Raw genomic sequence first — 20,016 nt, 5'->3', positions numbered from 1 at the left:
GACTGTGGAAATGCATTACAAATGCCTCAAAGACTTAATTTAAAAATTATATCTAGATTTTCTTTTTTAAAAAACTGAAATTCACTGCTAAGTTTTTTCATCTGGGCAGGAGTTTAATTTAGGATTGGACTCATCTCCTTCAAAAGTTCCATTCACCTGGCTGCTTTCCAACAGGGAGCTGCAAGGAGAAGAAAATGAATACAAAATTCAAGCAATCTCTTTCCTAGAAATAGTAATGTCTTTGGGGATATATTTTTAAGTCAATGCAATTTTTGGGCTGCAGCAGAGCTGACAGCATAGCAGTGGCTGCATAAACACTTCTACCACCCCAAAGGTCATTTATAAACTGCAGTAACTCTAAAATGCCACCTAAATGATGATGGATGCAAATGTTCCTACATTTCACTTTGGTATCCAGATTCTGAACTCTGTAAATTGCAACCTGGCTATAAAATGAAGGAAATTCTATGTCACAATGAGCATAAAGGAGCTTTTGCCAAAAATTCAATTACTATATCTTGCCTGCACTAATTGCTGATGTGGGCTAAAGAACTGCTACAAGCTGAGATTGTGTGCCTTTTGTTTCTTAACACAGGAAAGCCCAGAGGGAAGGGGAGATATTGTTCTAATTTGGTTTAGAAAACAAAAATGTCTGTAAGAATAGAACAGAACATTTGTATACATCCTGTGAGTTGCCCCTGTGTGTGGGAAAATTATGTGTTTAGAGGTTGTGTACTAAGAAAACAACTACCTGTTTTCAGCTAACAGTTACCTGATCAATGGACCGAGGCCCAAATTTGAAAATAGGTTTTGAAATGCATATATGCAAACTCACAGAAAATTCCCATAGCTAAATAAATCACAAAAATCATACTCCCTCCCTTCAGTCAAAACCCCTATAGAATAGAGTGGGAATTAAATAAGTGGAGTTCTGCAGAAGCGGTGTGGTTTTCTCAAGAAACCACAGGAGAATCTACAGCATTTAAAGATAATTCAAGGTGTCTGGAATACATAAATTTACCCAGAAACTCTTAGCTTATTGGGCCTTTAGAAGAAAGTCTCTCACTGACTTCAATTTTAGTTACTTTATCTTAATGTGAAACAACTCATGTTCAACACCAATAAATTAGTGTTTTCTCAGGTTACAAAGATTATAAATCCATTCTATTGTGTAGGCAAGGCATGAGTACAATTAGCTGAGTCCCAGGGGGCCTCAGAACTAGTGTATAAATCTCTGTACATTCTTAAACTGACAGTACTTTGGCAATCACTTCTGTGAGGGCTCTAAGGAAAGCCAGAGCCGGCAGATCACTGTACTGCAGGAGCACTGAGAGGAAGCTGAGCTTGTTTGCTTTGTCTGAACTGGATTACCCATAAACTATGTATGCACAGAAATATGGCCCACATCCATTGTTACAGTATGATTTCATAAATAAATTGATTTGAAGGAGTGTTATTCTGTCAAGGAAAAGGAAATGAGGAGGACTCCAAGGCTAAGTTGCATTTCTCCAGAATATTTTTCTCTGCAAGTACTTTGTCGCAAATATCTTCATACAGAGTAAAATATTAAATGCTTCGGCCTCAGGACACTGCCCATTCCATTGCTGCAGATACAGGACTCCATCCTGTGCTTTGCAAACAGCTGTCAACCAAAAACTGCTGAGACAAGTTCTGGAAGAGAAGTTGAGACTCATAGATGTGACCTCAAGCAAACTTGCAAAAATAGCAATGTGAAGTTTTTTCGCAGTAAAGTATAATGCTGCCATGTCTTACAATGTCCTAATCAAACCATGTCCTCTCAGTCGATTCCCACAATATCTAAGACAATTTAATTAAGTAATACCAGTAAGCTGAATGACAACACAGGACTACCATTTAGTTTCACAGCTCATGCAAATACTTTTCCCCTTATTTTTTGATTGATCAGTATTAGTCTCAAAATCTGACCTAGATCCAGAGTCAAGGAAAATCAAGGAGCCAAGAAGGTTAACTCATTCCATGTCTGAGGCTTCCTTCTCTTCTGCATTTTTCATGTTTGTTATTTCATGAAGGGTTTAAGACTCCAATTTACTGAAACCAGGAAGAGTAAAGGTTTGGAACCACTAGATGGATACAGAAAATCACTTTAAAATGAATTGTTGCAGCTCTTGTACAAAACATTAAAAAGGTAACTGCAGTAACAATAAAACAGGCAGCAGAATCATATGCCTATACACATCTTTAAAAATGAAGGAACTGAAACTTAAATCAAAGACTGCTTTATGCATGGGCCAAGTTATCCCCAGTTGAAAGCTTTTGTGCAGAACAACCACTGAAATGCTCGGTCCTCAGAAGTGTCAAGTTATACTTGGGAATAAACGTTTGCAGATTCAGGATCTAAAACATCTGTCCCTGAAGTAATTAGAGGAACATTAGTCACACTAGTCTTTTTCAGTTTTCATTGGCACTTTAACAGATATCTTAAAAGTATTCAACCAACAACAAACCAGTTTTTCTGAAATGTGATGTTTGAATCAAACTGCACTAGATATCACTAGAAAAAAACCTAAACAGGGCATAAGAGTAGATTATTGTAGGACTTATGTTTCCCCCCTGCAAATTCTCCTATCCGGATAACTTATTTGGTAATAAAAAATACTAGAAACATCTGTTTCTGTGTCATCATCTTAACCTTCTCATGAAAGATCACCCAGAACAACACAGCAAGGATTATCTGTTGAAGAACCTGCATCACTTTTCTGAATCACTTGTCTGGGCCATATTAAGAGGAACATTGCCAGCAGGCTGAGGGAGTTGGTCCTTCCCCTTCCTCAGCACTGCTGAGATGCATTTGGAGTGCTGTGTCCAGTTCTGGTGTCCCCAGTACAAAAGAGATATTGACAGACTGGAGACAGTGCAGGAAAGGGCTTGGACTGCTGGGACTGTTCATCCTGGAGAAGAGTAGGCCTAGGGGAGTCATCAATTTCTGTAAATATATGAAGGGAGGGTATATAGAAGAGAAAGGCAGGCTCTTCTCAATGATATCCAGTGACAACACCAGAGGCAGTGGGCACAAACCGAGACATAGGTGGTCTTGTCCAGACATCACTTTTTACTGTGAGGGTGACTGATCACTGGCCTAGGTTGCCCAAAGAAGTTGTGGAGTCTCCATCATTGGTGCTGTTCAAAAGCTGCCTGAACACTGTACTGGGCAACCTGCTCTAGGTGTCCCTGCTTGAGCAGGGGCTTGGACAAAATGACCACCAGATGTCCCTTCCAACCTCAGCCATTCTGCGGTTCTGTAAGTTTCCTAGTTAAGGGAACGTTCTTCGCTATGACACCTAATAATTAGGCCTGGCTTCAGTCATACAGCTCATAAGCCTAGACTAAAACTATTCCCTACTTGCATGGGCACTACTTGCTATCATCACAGTTGAGGCTGAACATCTTTTAAACAAGAGTGCAAAATTTAGGGGAGAGGAAATGAAGCAAACAACACATTTTCTCTGAGTTTCATGGACACACAGCAGTCTTACAGTCTCCTCTCTTCCCCTACTGCTAAGCATTTTAACTAAACCATATTGAAAAAAAGACCTGTGTAAAACAGTATGGGAGACAGTGGTTGGAACTGCACTTCCCTCCCTCCCAGGGGAGTGTCCTATGTGACAGGATCATGTTATTTCTTGTTGACTTTACCTCCTGCCCTGCAAACCCTGTATTTCTCTCCTTAAAATGGGGCCAGTATGCCAGAATTAGTAGAGGCATGAATCTGGACTACGTATCTAATTTCAAATCAGGGCTGAACAATGAGAAATCAGGGATTGAATCCTTCCCTGTCAGTAACAGGAGCTTCACCTGCAATGAGTGATGAACCATCTACATCCAATAACCAAACATTTGAAAGACTACCATGCTTCATGCTCAGTGCATTGCTGCTGTGATGTGTTACACTTGCTTATCCTTTCAAAGGACTTCTGTGGAGGGCTACCTTGCAGGGGAATCCTGAAGAGCAGACAACTGCTGAGATACTCAGCTCTGCTAATGGGGTGGCAATTTTACGTGCATAGCTGTAGGATTTTAGCCTTTCATGAGTTTAAGTATGATTTTTGAGTAAGTCTGTTGATCTTATCTAGAATGCCTGACATCTTAACAACTCAAATAAGCTCAGTATACACAGCTATTCCTGAAAAGCACAGCATGTAGCTATAGCACCCTGGTCTGATAATAGCACAACATTAGCAATATAGGATTTCCCTATTTGCTATTCAGCAACACATTTTATTTTTCATTTGTATGTTCTTGCACTGGAATATCTCATCCAGAAACGTTGTGTAGTTTCCACCCTAGGAGATTTTCAATACCTGACTAGATAAAGCACTGAGCAACTTCTGGTCTCAGAACTGCCCCTGCTTTGAGCAGGAGGTTGAACCAGAGATCTTCCGTGGTCTCTTCCAGTCTAATTTTTCCTATGATCCTATATAAGGTTGCCTTCTTTATCTAAATTTTCCAGCAAGTTCTGCTAATACTTGCGCAAAGGTTGTAAGTGGAGGATAAAACCTGGCTGTTCTGATGTTGAACCCACCACCAGGGCATCTAACTATAAGCGTAATTTTATTCTGATAGAAAATGTCTGCTAACATAATCCATTATTTATGATTCCAATTGACTTGTTTTTGACCAGGTTGGATGAAATAAACTCAAGGCAAGTTTTGCAATGGATATTTTGTCTGACAAGTATACACAAACAATGTACCATGGGCATTCGCAATCTGCTTCAAAATACCATTTGCATTTTGAGTTGTGCAATTGATATCTGAGTTGCATGAAGCAGCTCCTGGTTCCCTCATTAGATGACAGAGACCCGAAAAAGAAAGGCTGCCAGTCTGATTTCAAGCTCCCTATACTTCTGCTAAGAGGGCTTGGAGAAATAAACTGGGATTTATCACATTAAAAAAATATATAAATCATTTATATTCCGTTCTGTTTGTCTGAGTAAATTAGCACAGCTGAAATGTGCTGTACAGAGGTTCTCTTCCAATACATGTCAGAGCTCTTAGCTACTTACTATGGTCTATATGCCATATGTTTCTGTCACAGCATGCTTTACCCGCATAAACATGCTGTATGGTGCCGCTACTGTGCAGCTGCACTTGGTGTCAAGAGTTGCTATGCCTTGCCTTTTCACTTGATAAATTGCATCAACATTTGACATTTGGCCTCGAGACCAGGGAGTGTCAGCCACGAGTTTTCTTAGCTCAGTTTCAAAAGCCTTTCTCATATCTTGCAAGAACAAGCCATCAACTGAGACTGCTACTGAGAAGGAAATTACTGTAATAGAAACCATGTTTTAAAACACAGTTTAGCATAAAACCCTAACCCTCTGACAGGCATGCTGATGATGGGCCTCTTGCCAGGGTAATATGATTTTATTCTGATACCAGTTTTATGCAGGACAGTAAGGACACTTTATGTGACAGAGCAATGGGAATGAATGGGTACTGGGAGGGATGATGAGCCAGCTCTGAGCATGCGGGTGATGGTTAGAGGCGGACAGTTCTGCACCAGGGGGAAGGAAGCAGGCGGTAAGAGCAGGGGCTCAGGGCTCTTTCTGCATCTCTATAACAATGGCTTAATAAAATAGATTTTTTAATAACATGGAATAAAAAAAGGAATACAGATACCGCATATAGTATCTCATGTGCCTTCAGATGCTGGGAACCCCAGGTTTGTGCAACACTGGATAGATGGGATATGCGCAGCATGCTGTGGGAAAATCCATCAGTGTTATACCCTTCTCAGCAGCGCCTCGCAAAAGGACAAAGACAATGAGCACAAACTGAATTACAGGAAGTTCCATTTAAACATGGTAACAATCATTTTCTACTATAAGTGCAGTCAAACACTGGAGCAGGTTTTACAGAGTGGCTGTTGCGTCTCCATGCTTGGAGGTCCTTGAAACTTCATTGGCTCTATGCAACCTGCACTGGATGAACCTGCTTGGGGAGAGGAGTCGCACTAGGCCGTCTCCAGAGGTCACTTCCCATGACCCCATCCACTGATTCTGTGAACCAGAGTAACAGATGGTTTGTAGCCTTTGCAATCTAAGTCGTTATTAAGACAAAGTTTCTAGACAGAAGCAAGACCTTTTACTACTCCTGCTAGTATGTCACCCAGAACATTAAAAATTAAAAGAATGTAGGATGTGCCTGAACCAAATTATTCAAAAGCTGAGAAATGTAAATTTTTGCGACTGCCCCAGCAAACTTTTTTTGACACTTCCATGAAAGATGATTTCGAAAAGATTCCCCGATATCTGTATCCAATCTTTCTAAATCTTAAATTGGCATTACTCATTAGATCTGTCAGCTATTCTAATCACACAGTGAATACAGTATCACCTGTCTCCTTATGGGCACAGATTTTGATACAAAAGGGAAATGGTTAAAGATATTATTCTCATTTTTACAGCTAGTGAACAAAGACATTCTAGTTACTATTAACTTTGAAGTAGTAGGTTTGAAATACTTTGGTGTCCTTAAGCAACAGAAAAAAATCTTCATAGCAATTTGTATATTCAAAGCACAACTCCAAGCAGCTCTGCCTGCAGCTGTGATTAGTCAGCAATTATTTAAAAGAGGTTTCAGGTATCACAAGTTGGTTGCCTAGCACTTTCAATGTCCAGTTCTGAAGATTTCTGCTTAAGAAATTTGCCCTCGCTCATATACCAAGCTTGTGGCAGAGGCAGGGACAAAAACCAATTTCCCAAGCTTACATTTATCTTCCTTAAACTTCTGAGTCTTTTCTCTTTCTGCCGTCTCCCTTATTCTCTGCCTAATGTTCAGCTTCCTTATCAAATAAGGCAGGGACCCAGGTACCTCCACTACACAACCTTAATTCATACCAATGCACTAGACAGATGTATCCTGTGCAGTAAAATCATAAAATCATTTATGTTGGAAAACACCTTTGACATCATCAAGTCCAACCATTAACCCAGGACTGCCAAGTCCATCACTAAACCATGTCCCTAAGCACTGCATCTACATGTTTTTTAAATACCTCCAGGGATGGTGATTCTATCACTTCCCTGGGCAGCCTGTTCCAATGTTTGACAACCCTTACAAGGAAGAAGTTTTTCCTAATATCCAATCTAAATCTTCCCTTGTGCAACTTGAGGCTGTTTCCTCTTGTCAAGTCACTTGTTATCTGGGAGAAGAGGCCTACCCACCTGCCCACAGCCTCCTGTCAAGCAATAGAGAGTAATAAGGAGTCCCACCAACTCTGCCTGTTGCTCCCCTTCCCTGTTTACCCATAAACCCTCAATCCTATTGTTACCACCATTAAGCTTTAGGTAGTTAAAACACTCCCTGACATACAGGGCTACCCCACTGCCTCTCCTTCCTTGCCTATCCCTTCTGAAGATTTTGTAGCCATCCACTGCAGCACTCCAGTCATGTAAGTTATCCCACCATGTTTCCATGATGGCGATTACGTCATAATTTTTCTGCTACACGATGGCCTCCAGCTCCTTCTCTTTGTTGCCCATGCTTCAATCACTGGCATAGATGCACTTCAGCTGTGCTGTTGATCTCACCTTCAAGCCTGGCATGCTGCCCCTGGACTCTAACAAGCTTGATTTTATTCCCTTCCCCCTTCCAATCTAGTCTTTTGGAAGAAGAGCTGTGACCACTAAATAGATTATCAAACAGTGCACGCTCTGACAGTTAAACTCTATTTATGCTAAATCCTCTGGTTATTACTGAATACTTCCTTCCAGCACTCTGCATGTGTATGGAGAAATCCCCTGTGCCTCTGAACGTTTAAAATGAGCATGAAAGGGAAGAATCATATAGCAACAAACTGACCTCATCTTCCTTAAATCAGCAAAGGTTTTAGATCTGCTTCCACCTTTTAGGCCAACACACAGCTGTAGATGTAACTCTTCCAAATGGAGCAACCACTAGATGGGGAGAAACGGTGCACCAAGTTACAGTTATTTGATGACCACAAAGAAATGGCAAGGCACCACCTCCTGAGCGGCTTTGCCGTTGTAGCTACATACTACTTTTTTCATTACCTTAGCCCCGCTTACACATTTCAGTTCTTCTCCCGTCCTTGTTCTTTCTTGTGGCTAATGTTCTTAGACCGGAATGAATTTTCAGTGCGGTTTAATCTTTGCTATTGGGTGCTTTGAAACTGTCTTGATCTCCACTAAACTCTGCAGGAACTTGGACATGTTGTTCAGAACGCTTAGAATTTTATGTAAATACATAGAAACATTCCCCCCCCCCCCCCCCCCTTTTAGACTGATGTCACTGGTCAATCACATTCTGTATATCTAAATTAACACTCCTCAAATGGTCATCAGGGACCTCAAGCTGGTCCTCAAGGAGCAATTTTTCCTAAGATATCAATTATGTACTCAATAGAGAAGGAGAAAGACAAAAACAAACGGGGGAGAAATATGCTAACTTCCATGATGTATCTCTGTGTAAAGTTCCACTTACACTGGAAAAAAGATTGTTGAAAAAAAATAGCAAAATAACCTTCACTTAAGATGTGGTCACTAGCAGACAATTACCATGTATATTTACAAGAACGGTTTGTGATGATAGATTTTAAACCCTGCTTGACTTGATCACACTTCCATAATGAAAATATCTTTATTAGTTGTTGCATGCATGACTCAATTATTATTTATGGTTTTAGTTTAAAAGTGTTCTTTTGACTTCACCAGTGAATAACTTATTTTTAACAAAATGTTGTCAAAATCTTTGCTCTACATATAAACCGATAATGACTTAAAAAAAAAAAAAAAGTGTATCTCACCTAAATCTTGTATGTTGTTGCCAGCATTTGCCTATTCTTTCAAGAATTCTGTGGGACAGAACCACATCTGAGTTATGAAGTCCTGTGTTAATTTGTTTAGTGTCTAAACAAAATGACTCAGAGTCATTTCTAAGGATTATAGAGAACTGGTGGGTGCAAGTTTCTGACAGAGTCAATGTCGTAGGAATGAAGTGAGTCCTTGCTAAACTAGCAGCAAGACTAACAGCAGTAGGGAAGGACTGTTTTGAAAGCACCAAAGCTGAGTTCCTGTTTGCAATCAGCAGGATTAAAACTAGAATAGCTTTCTGCTTCAGTAACTGAGTAATTTGAGTAGAGAAATACACTTGATATGCCCAAGCTTTGTGGTACCTTTTATGATTTGAAGTTTGTTCTAAATGGTCTCCTATTTGTGATTTTTGAGCTCACTGCCAATGACCTCCAACAATGCATTCTAGTTCCTTTGCAATAAAAGCATGTTCCAACTAGCAATAATGCAGCTCCAGACTAAGCTAATTGCTAGTAAAGAACACAGCATCGGTCAAAAATCTCACTGTCACCTAGCTAATCTTGAGCATTTTTGCTCTTTTGCAGGGGCCGTTCTCCTTCACTTACTTTTGCTTCCAGGCCCTTACTTCTTTCTTTGCTGAAGGGTCTTTATAAGGGCAACAACCCTCATTTATACATGGAAAAGTTATAATGAAGAGTGAAAAATAATTTCTGTGCAGGTAAAGATTTTCAGGACTGTTTAAATGACTCAGGAACTACAAACATCACTAAAAATAGCACAAGGAATTTGAAAATATTGATCTAGTCTTTTTTTCCCCTGAAAATCGAGGAATTTCTGCTGTTGGTTGTATAGACCCAAGATTAATAATGAGTGGTTCAATGTTTCTTGAAGATAAAGGACTTATCTGCTGAAACATGAAATAATTGAAGTTATCCCAAACCAATGTACATGAAAAATATTTTGTTTCACAAAATAGGTTGCATTTTCCTCCTTAAGAAATTCTGATTTTGCCTTGCCTAACCAATCAGTATATGATTGAACCAAAAGAGCCTGAACTGAATATTTCATTATAAGGATTTTTTCCCTCAAGTGTACTCAAATAAAAGAAAAATTACTCTAAGTTGCTTTTAAAACTAAACCAAATTTAGTCTTTTACACCCCTGTTGTCTTGCAGCTCTACTACAAACATTCCAGGCAACTAACTACAGTTACCAGCTAGCTCATATCTCAAATTTAAATGCATCACCTGACCAGTCTAAATACATTTCAAGCATATAAAATTACTTCTGTTACATTACTGTTTTGTCTTATAAATATTTGCAACTCCATCACAAATATAAGAAAAATAGAAAGAGTATCCCCTGAGCAACAATTTCAAGTGCTGTTGTGTTACACAGTAGTTATAAACAAACACATTCTTTTCAAGTAATTATTTAAAAATCATAATACTCTTTCCCTGTTCCTTGTTTCCCAACTTAGAACAAAACACCAATCATCTAAATTCCATGGATTTTTTAAAAATAACTATGTCAAAACTTTGAGAAAAACAAGGTTTCACTTCTGCCTCTGGTAACAAAATGTGTGTCATCACATTCCTATTATAGAATGCTACATCACAGAAATCAACGTGGAAGATAAATGCTATCATCTCTGCTGCAAGGCAGCACTTCTTGAATAAATATTTGAGAGCAGTAGACATAACAGCACTGTGGGACCACTCATATTCCATATAAATAGGGATATATTTATCTGTTAATTCTCATACTAGATATTAAAATAGGTGGTAGAAATTATTAACACAAATTTTCTTATGGGAAGAAGTTATTTCCTTTTGTTAAACAAAGTATGAAAAGAATAACACATGTGTTTTAAATAACATTATTTTTTTAATAATTTTTCAGTTTTGTTTAAGGAAAGCTATTTTCAGTCTTATGTTAATAGTACTGTTAGTAGTATGAATCCCTTCTGACAGTATTTAACTTTATGCAAACCTCAATAAATACAGCTTCATATCTTAGCTTTTAGATTTCTTTTTGTTTGAACAATCAGTTAAGCTATATTAGTCAAGTCTTTCAACCACTTCTGGGAACTGGTTTTCATAGTAAATCTATTGGCATAAAGGGGGATCTCTCTTCTGTTTTAAATCTCATTGACACATATTTGTTCTTCCCACCCTTTTCCTTCCCATTTACTCCAATACAGATTACCACTTACATTTCAAAAGAAAAACAGGTTGGAGGAAAAGGGCAGTTTTTAAAAGCTAGGTTGGAAATTAGCTAGCAGGTACTTTCACAGGATTTTTTTCCCCCGCTTTTTATGAGCACTCTTTCTCTAACTAATAGAAATCAAGGATTGTTTTATTAGACAGGTTTATGAAAACAAACCAGTCAAAAATTCAATAAGGTACTGTGGGGATATCATGGTAAGGGAAATTTTCATACCATTTTTCTTTGACAAGAGGATCAACTGTGTAAAACGCTACCAACAAATCAAGGAAAAAGTGCTTGTTCACTAAGGATAGAACAAGTACAAATGGGTTATACTACTGAAGCTTGAGGCATTTAGCATACCCCATAGGATAGTGAAGTTAAACAGCTGAAATTTTCTCCAGTTGAGGTTTTCTATTTTTTCTTTTTAAAAAATTTATTTAAAAAGACACTCGCCAAGACAGTTTGTCGGGAAAAGCAGAGTAGTGCTGCTTTCATGAAAGGAGTAGGGGACTGGGAAGGTTTTTGAAGACCATTCTTCTTTAAACTGAAAAAAAAGCTTTTAGTTTAAAGTTCATCTACTTAAAAGATTTATTTATTTTTTTCCCCCAAGATGCAGGAGAACCACATATTTACTTCTGTGCTTTTAAGGACACTATGCCCAGTTTGCTGAAGCGAAACAAACAAGCGATATCCCTTCAGAAGCCTATTCGGTGTAGCCCATGCACACATTTTGCCCTCCCCACACAGCACTGGAGCTAAGCAGGGAGCCCCCACTCATGGAACACTGCTGTGGCCACAGGAGAAGTTCTCATTTCCAAGAGGAGGAGAAAAAATTCTCCTGAAAAAGCCCAGTGCACTTCAGGAGGAGCTACACGAGGGTTTCTCATGTGCAGGGTCTGGGATGACCCTTTTACTCCTCAGCCTTCCCATTCCCACCCTCAGCCCCAACTCCTTGGACCCTGCGGGGGAGCCAGCCCATGCAGCACGCTGACACCCTCTCTTATTCACTATCTCAGAAAGCTCACATTGTTACTGAATAAAGACACAATCACCCCAAAATCTGGGGGAACCCTTACAAATTTTCCATTTGCAAATTCTCATTTTTCTTTCATTTTTTAACCTGATATAATTTCTCTTGATAAAACTTTAAATGAAAATGGCAACTGTTTTGTATTTCCACAAAAAGACAGTAGTGGTTGGAAAAAAAGTGATGGAAGCTACAGGATTTTCACGCATTGTTCACTGGTGAACAGGGAAATACTGATCCATCACAGAATGACTGCCGTCTCACCAGAGCTGAAGACACCCCCCACTTCCCTCTCAGCTCCACCCAGCTACATTTTATGTTGCCTTTCTCAGGGCAAACCCCTGTTGCCTGTTGTTACCTGTGATCTACACCGTTGTATATCAATGAGATCTACACTGAGATCCTGTTAGACCCGCTAAAAATAGCACATGACACCCAAGAGCCCAAAGAGGTAAGACATCTGCTACATTAAATGCTTTATCACAGCCAAAACAAAGTACAAATGTCAATGAAGAATTTAGTCTTTTGCTTAAAATGAACATTAGAAGTATTTTCTTCCAATGCCACAAACCCCATTTTTAGGTTTATCAGTAATTACTACATATTCATTAAAAAGTAGGTTAAAACTTCTGATAGACTTCGTGGCTGTCTTGGGGAAAGACATACTGAACCAAGACATGAGCGATCACACAGGAGTGGCTGGGAAAATGATGGGAAGGTTGGGAGGTACCACAGGGAAATCTCACCTCTGTGCTCTCCACACTCGCTCAGGTACAACATCTTCAGAAGCTGCCTATCCTGAAATCCACTACATGCAACAGTAAATTCAGAGTGGATGGATGCTGTCAACTGTTTTGACGTGTTCATGCTGTAGATACCATGAATAGGTTTTATAACAACTCAAAAGGATACCTGCAAGATTGTTGCATGCAATGAACACAACTAGAAGTCTATTGAAGTGTAGCATATAGTTGTATCATGCCTAGAAGTCCCAGTTATGTACAGTCCTAGGCTTTCTAATGTAAATGAAACCTTAAACACTACAGGTTTTGGCACCACGGCATAGCTGCAGGCAACTCCAGAGACGATGAGGGAGGCAAGGAAAAGTCACCACATAAATCCACTTAAAATAATCATATTGAGACATCAAAACATCCTTGAAATGTATCTCTGAAGAGGAGACATCAGACAATTTGAGATGAAACCTGGTGCTCTGTGCACTTGCAGAGTTCATGGCAGCAGCGTGAGATGGGTGCCAGCACGAGTGGGAGCTGCGCAGCTGCTGCAGAGCCATGCACCAATGCGGCTGGTGCGCGCCACCCCTCCGCGCAGGTGATCTGCCCCAGAAGCACAGCAGACTGGTGTTTACCTAGCCCTGGGTACCCTTCAGCAAGCTAATGGAGGTCCTCTTTCATTACTCTGAATGTTGTGTTGTCGGGTCCTCTGTTTCACACTAAGTCAAAAGAAAATATTGCCTCCGCGCTCTGACTGCACAGGCAGCTGCTACACATTTAGGAGTCTGCATTAAATTTTAAACCTCCTAATTAAATCCAAAAGAGTAAAAAACCTCAGTCACTATCAGATATAGTACAAAGAGGTCAAATCAAGTATTAAATGGAAAAGACTACAAGGTATGTAACTGTGTGGGCAGAACAGAATGAGATACAGACTCTGACCTCTGTTTCTGGTTAAAATCTACATGCAGTTTTATAGTCAGTCAGTTATAAAAAGTATCCTGCCATTTGACTCATTTCTGTATGCCAAACTTCTAAAGGAAATTTATTCATGGTTATATTTGAAGCAGTCTATATGCCTTGACACTTCAAATCAAAACACCAGAGGAATCTAATGATTTTATTTCTAATTATTTTTAAAAAATAAGTAGTACCTGGCTCTTCTGTATCATTTTTCCACTGGAAAATCTCTCAGGAGTAATTTCTAAGCCACAGCCTTCAAAACCTGGTGGAGTTTCTAACCTGCAAAGTCACCTACACACTCTGACAGACAAATATCTCTTTGATGATTCCATTAATATTGCCCATCCAACCTCAATTGGCTGTTCTTCAGGCTCCGGACATTTTGTTTTTTCCCTGAGAGCATGCATTTCTTAAAAAGTAAAAATATAGTCAGTAACCAACAGTCATAATATGCACACTACAACACAGAAGGTGCATGTATCACTTCTGTAGACTTAAAACAGCCTTACATTGATTTGCTCTTTTGCCCATAACAGAACAGCTGTGTAGTTCAGTGCAAGCTAAAATCCACCTAAAATTGTGTGCAGAGCCAATTTTACAGGACAGTTATCCAATGTGCAAGTGTGAGTCCTCCATACATTAATTCTTCTTTCCTTCCCAGACATAATGTTGTCTCTGAGCCCATCTCTATATTTAGGTGGCTACATCCAGGATGCCACAGGCATACCATCCTCGGTACCAGTCACAGTTAGTTCAAAGTCAGCCCATGTACACATACAGACTTTGGTTACAATTTCAGCTAAACCAGTGGAGTACTTCTTGATGAAAGCTAAATTACAAACAGAAACCTCCTTTTTACACTAATGAATTATTACCATGCTCTATACACTCAAAATTTTAAAAAAATCAAGGCAGAGGGAGAAAAAAAAGACTTGCTTGTTGCAGTGTGTGGACAGTCCCTGTGAACTGTAACAAACGGCCTAAATTAGCATATTTACTAAAAGGGTTTTTTGCTGTAACTTTCATCCCACACATCTAAATCCTTTTTCCTACAATTCTTCTGTTCCTACTAACACCATAGAGACTACAGAGATATGCTGATCATATGTAAGAAGCCTGAAGAAAGTGGAAAACAAAACCTAAGTAAGAGAAAGGTACAGAAATTAAAATACTTGCCTATTTACCTGAGATTTGGAAGACAGAAATGCAGTACAAAGAACTTCAGAATGTCCAGATTTTATGTTTTTTACATTTGCTTTTAAGTATACACTTGACAGAAAAGTGGAAAAAAAAGGAGTCGATAACTCCAAAGCATCCAGCAAACATCCACTCTGTGGCCCAGAGTAGCCTATAGCAAATACAAAGCCAATAGTAAAGCACAGTAGCAGCAGCCACGAGGACAGCGTGAAAGAGCATCATCAGCACCTTCTTTTGCCTGCAATACCAGGAATTCACCAGAAACCATTTTCAGATAGACTGTACTCTTCTAATGTAGAACACTACAACAAAACAAACATCCTCCCCACGAAGTATATCTGCTAATCTTACAGAGATAAATTTCTTCTAGAGTTAAATCTAGTTATCAGTTAAACTCTGGACCAGACATGAGGGACAGACCAGCTAAACTTCAAAAAGCATTAGTGCCCATAAAACCCCCAAGGCACCCAACCAAAAGCCTGTCCCAAGCTGAAGCCATCCTTCAGTGTCTCTGATTGGCATTGCTCCAGAAACAAACCCAAAGGCATGATTTTAACCCACCAGTGGAATGAAGGAAAAACACTTCCATAAGTGGGTACTACTTAGAGTGCTCCCTTTCTCTAAGGAGTTACAGTATTGACGTCCAGTACGAGATGATGTTACATAGATGTTTTGAAGTTACAGAGAAAAGCAGAGACCTGGTTTGGCTGGCCTCCAAAAATGTTTGCTCTGAAGTTGTGCTGCTAACCACCAAGCTGTGCTGTGCTCGTGTAGCTCATCCACACTTACGGAATAAACTCATTAAAACTAGTACTAGCTGTTTTCACTCATTCCCACAACACCCAAAACCTGTTCACACCGCCTAAAACTCAAAGTTCCCAATTGTCTCACTTCAGTCCTGTCACTGCTGTTCTGCAAGAGGAAAAAGGGAAATTTTGCTCTGAAATGAACAGCTGAAGCCTGTATCAGATGAGGACAATTCAGCAGGATTAGAGAAATGCTTAAGAAGCAGAAATATTTTTTTTTTTTCATTTAAATAGTGTTAGATAAAAAATTAAAAGGCATTGTTTGCAGGGGGCTTCTGAATTTTTGCATACTGTTTTTGAATTTATGTATTAGTTAAGCATATTTATCCTTTTCAGTGCTGAATGCTGCCACAAAAAGCTGAAGAAAGAAGTTCAAGCAAGTTCCCTGCTCAGCAGCCTTTCTTCCAGCCCACTGGAAGCAAAAGCAATGCAGGGGCTGGAGGTGCAGATGCAGTCCTCACACATTCTTTGTCAGCAAGAAGAGAAAAATATCCCCTTCTTAAGACTTCTAGTGCTATCTATTGCTTCTATAACTTACAACAGCAATATGAGAATTTCTTAGACTGAGTGCTTCAGAGAGAAGCAAGGGCTGAGTTTTATTATTATTGGCTTAATTTCTACTCTTTTTCTTCACACAAACATGGAGCCCAAGGGAATCATTAACAACAATAGTCTAATTTCTTGTTCCCGGCACCGGTTTTAAATAAATACTGCTTTTTCCCTACTTAGCTAGGTGGTATGGGACAGAGGAATTATTTGAGAGTACTTGGGAGTGGACTCAAAGGCCAGTGGAATGGAATTAATAATTTCCCTGAAAAAGGAAGGACTAATTTGCTGCCAACTAATTTTTAACTGGTCTCTGTGACTTGTTCCTGCCATGTGGCAGCCAAGATTTCCATCAAGTAAAGCAAGCATAATTAACAACTGCTCATATGCTTACAAAAAGCTGCTCCACAACATGCACACACTTCACAGAATTGTTTATGTTGCTGTCACAGTGCTTTTTTCACATGGGAAAAAACAGGAGTTTCAGATATTTTTGACATGGGCATTGTTGCTTGAAATCAAAATTTCAAGCTGAGACCCTTCACTTCTCACCTTTATTAAGCTATTACTGTTCCTGAAACACTGGTCTAGAATTGGTCAACCCAAGGTAAAGAATAAAAATAATTCATTCACTGATGCAAGAGCAGACCTGCAGTAAAACTTGCTTCCTGTCTCAAGTTTTAGGTAACGTAACTCATGTAACTTCAGCTAAGAAAAATGCATTTGAAAAAGAAAAAAAATTCCCTCTCTTTTAAAACCTAGTTAATGGGCAAATCCCTGATTGTGTGTTTCTAGGAGTTTGCCTGTAAAGAATCAAAGTTAATGCTTATGCACAGGGGATACTTTTTATTTAGCAAAACCTGATGGGGAAGGAGTAATGCATAACAGGGGTAAAAATTCCCTTCCTGAGACAATATGGAAGATAGATAGTAATGGTCTGTTTCCATTTTCAAACAAAACAAACAAACAAAAAAAGGAACAAAAACCCAAGCACAAAACATTGAAATAAAATTCCTTTCAGAATAAACATCGTGGACTCTAGGTGCCTGAATTTCTGTTTTATGGCGGCACTTTATTCCAATGATTATTTTAATAAAGTACTTTGAGGAAAATGCTTATACATTCCAGGAATATTCCTTTTTTTTTTTTTTTTCTCCTTTCTAATTTATACACTTCATACTGGTCCAAACTAAACAGAGGTGGATATAAAGAAGAGATCTGGATTTCAAGCTTGGCATGTTAGAAGGCAGGAAACTGATTTAAGCTCAGCAAACAACAGAATAAACAAGCCACAGGCAGTTTGGCCAACAGTTTTTGTGATTCAAAGAGGTGCACGGACAACATGTCATTATTGGAAAAACACATCTAATCAAATCATGCTCTAACTCCTGGCAACACACTATTCAATCTATTGCCTTTGTGCTCTCTTTAATGGGTTGCTTCCAGCAGCTGCCTCGAACTGTTCCTTCAATTATCACCATGCTTTCCCAATTCTGTGTTGCTGCTTTCCTCACTGAAATGCATTACCATTTGAAATGTTTTTTCTCTTCTTACAAGTTATTTTGTGGTACAAATACTGTTGTGATAGTACTGTGACAAAGCACGTTCTTGGTGTTTGAGAGCCCATGGGCCACCGAATGTGCATTGCAGAGCTGAACAGTAGGGACTTGGCTGTGCCTTGGTGGGCTGCTGGCGAATTCCTGGGCAGCTGTGTTGCAGCATTACAGTGCTGGAAAGCACCTCCAAAGTCATCTAGACCAGTCCCAATCCACACCTTAACAGCTTTTCTACCAATGTGGTCTTAAGATCCTCCAGCGACAAAGATTCTACCAGTGCTCACATAATCTTCCCTAGTGCTTTGCTATCCTTTGAGGCAGCATTTTTTAATTCTTTTTCTAGATCTCCATGCTCTTTTTTTTTTTTACTGCAGCTCAGACACATTCATTTTTGCCTTTTCTACCATGGAAAGGGAAATATATTCCTTCTTTGCAGTAGCTCTTAACATATCTGAAAAATTACCTACCTCTTTCAACTTCCTTTCTTTATGTTAAGCTATTCCTTTTATCCAGTATTTAGTTTGTCCTAGTTTTCTAGGCCACAGAAAATTATTGCTTTCACCAGGTCTTAGTTCTGGTGAATACTTGAGTTTCAAGTCAGAAGAGACTTACCCTTCCTGAGATACAGTCTCTTTGACTGAACTTATGAACAGAGGAGGCCTTATCAATGCTATGAACTAATCCCCTTGCCACACTGAAGTCCTGCCAGCTATATTCTTCTCTAAAACTGCTGGCCTCCATTCTCATCTTTTGCTATTATACGTGTCTTTCCTCTGCAATGGCAAATTTATGTTTGTGCAACTGAATTATTGAACTCTTAATAAAATGTTAGTTCCCTCGATTCTTTTTCCTTAAACCAGTTTTTCAGGGACTTCTGTTTACCAGTTGATAATTGAGTCTACTTTTCCAAAATCTAATTTTTTTGCTTTGTGTGTTTAATTCTGCTGCAGAATGACTATTTTAATTCTGCTGCTGTTGTTACTAAGGATCATGATCCTAATAGTTTTGCCACCACTTTCACACAGGTTATTTTTTACCTCAACATCCTCAATGAACATCCTTCTTTTAGTTTGAATCATGGCACTGAGTTTCCTTTAACTTTTGTATCTAAAACCCTTCCCAGCATACACAAAATGTACAGGACTATATGCTACCAAGTACATTAAATCTGAACATTATATATTAAAGTTGAAGTTTACTGTTCAGTAATAGAATAGTACACATTTTATTTCAGCAGTTAAATTTTGAATCAATAACCAAGTTTTACCCATAAAAAGTGAAGGGAAATGAAAATTGAAAGAGATGCTTGAAAAGTGCTCAATATAGTTCATTGCGTTCACAGCTTCATATGCACGTTAAAGTTCAACAGAGGAAACCCAACTGCAATGTACATTAATTACAATATCAAGAACTTTTTTCTTTATCTAAATGTTGCCTGTTAATGCAAAGCTTTTCTGTTTTTTTCTTTCATTTGGTTATGAAAACCTAAAATCTTCGTGAAAAAATTAGCAAAGTGCAAAATACTAGTCATTACCAGTTTAATAAAAAAAAATCACTTCATCTATCAATGTCTTTTTCTCCCCTCTCATGAAAGCATATAATCATCAGCAGGTGTGTCCCTATTTGCTCTCCCACTTCGTACCCAAATCCTTGTGTGGTTTTGAAAACTGTGAACTAAACACTGCCCAAGTGGACTAACACAGTGGACTATTGGTTTCTATTACCAACTGAACTTATTTACTAATCATCTCACCAAAAAAATATGCAAGGAGGAGGGGACACATCATCAGTCATTCCTCTGTTCGGCAGAAGGAAAATTAGACCTGAAAATGTTTTTAAGGATCACCCTCACCTATTTATACACTTTTCCTTCAAAAGATAGATTTGGGAAGTTTAGACCACCTATGAATAAACATAAATGTTATGCTTATCCAAACAGAACCAACAAGCCTCTATGCTTTGCTGTTACAGTACAGTCAACTGCACATTTTGATACCGTTTTATTTATTCAAGTATTCCCAAATATAAGCCATTGAAACTAAAAGTAGAGCTTGGCTCTTTCATGGCTCTTTCATAATGGTGCTGTGCAAATACTAATGTGCAGGGATGCTGGGGACACTTCCATGTTCCGTCTGTCTCATTATCTCTAATGTTTGGCAGTG

Source organism: Falco rusticolus, chromosome 6 (assembly GCF_015220075.1).
Source record: "Falco rusticolus isolate bFalRus1 chromosome 6, bFalRus1.pri, whole genome shotgun sequence".
NCBI lineage: Eukaryota > Metazoa > Chordata > Aves > Falconiformes > Falconidae > Falco > Falco rusticolus.
This window is presented reverse-complemented; position numbering follows the sequence as displayed.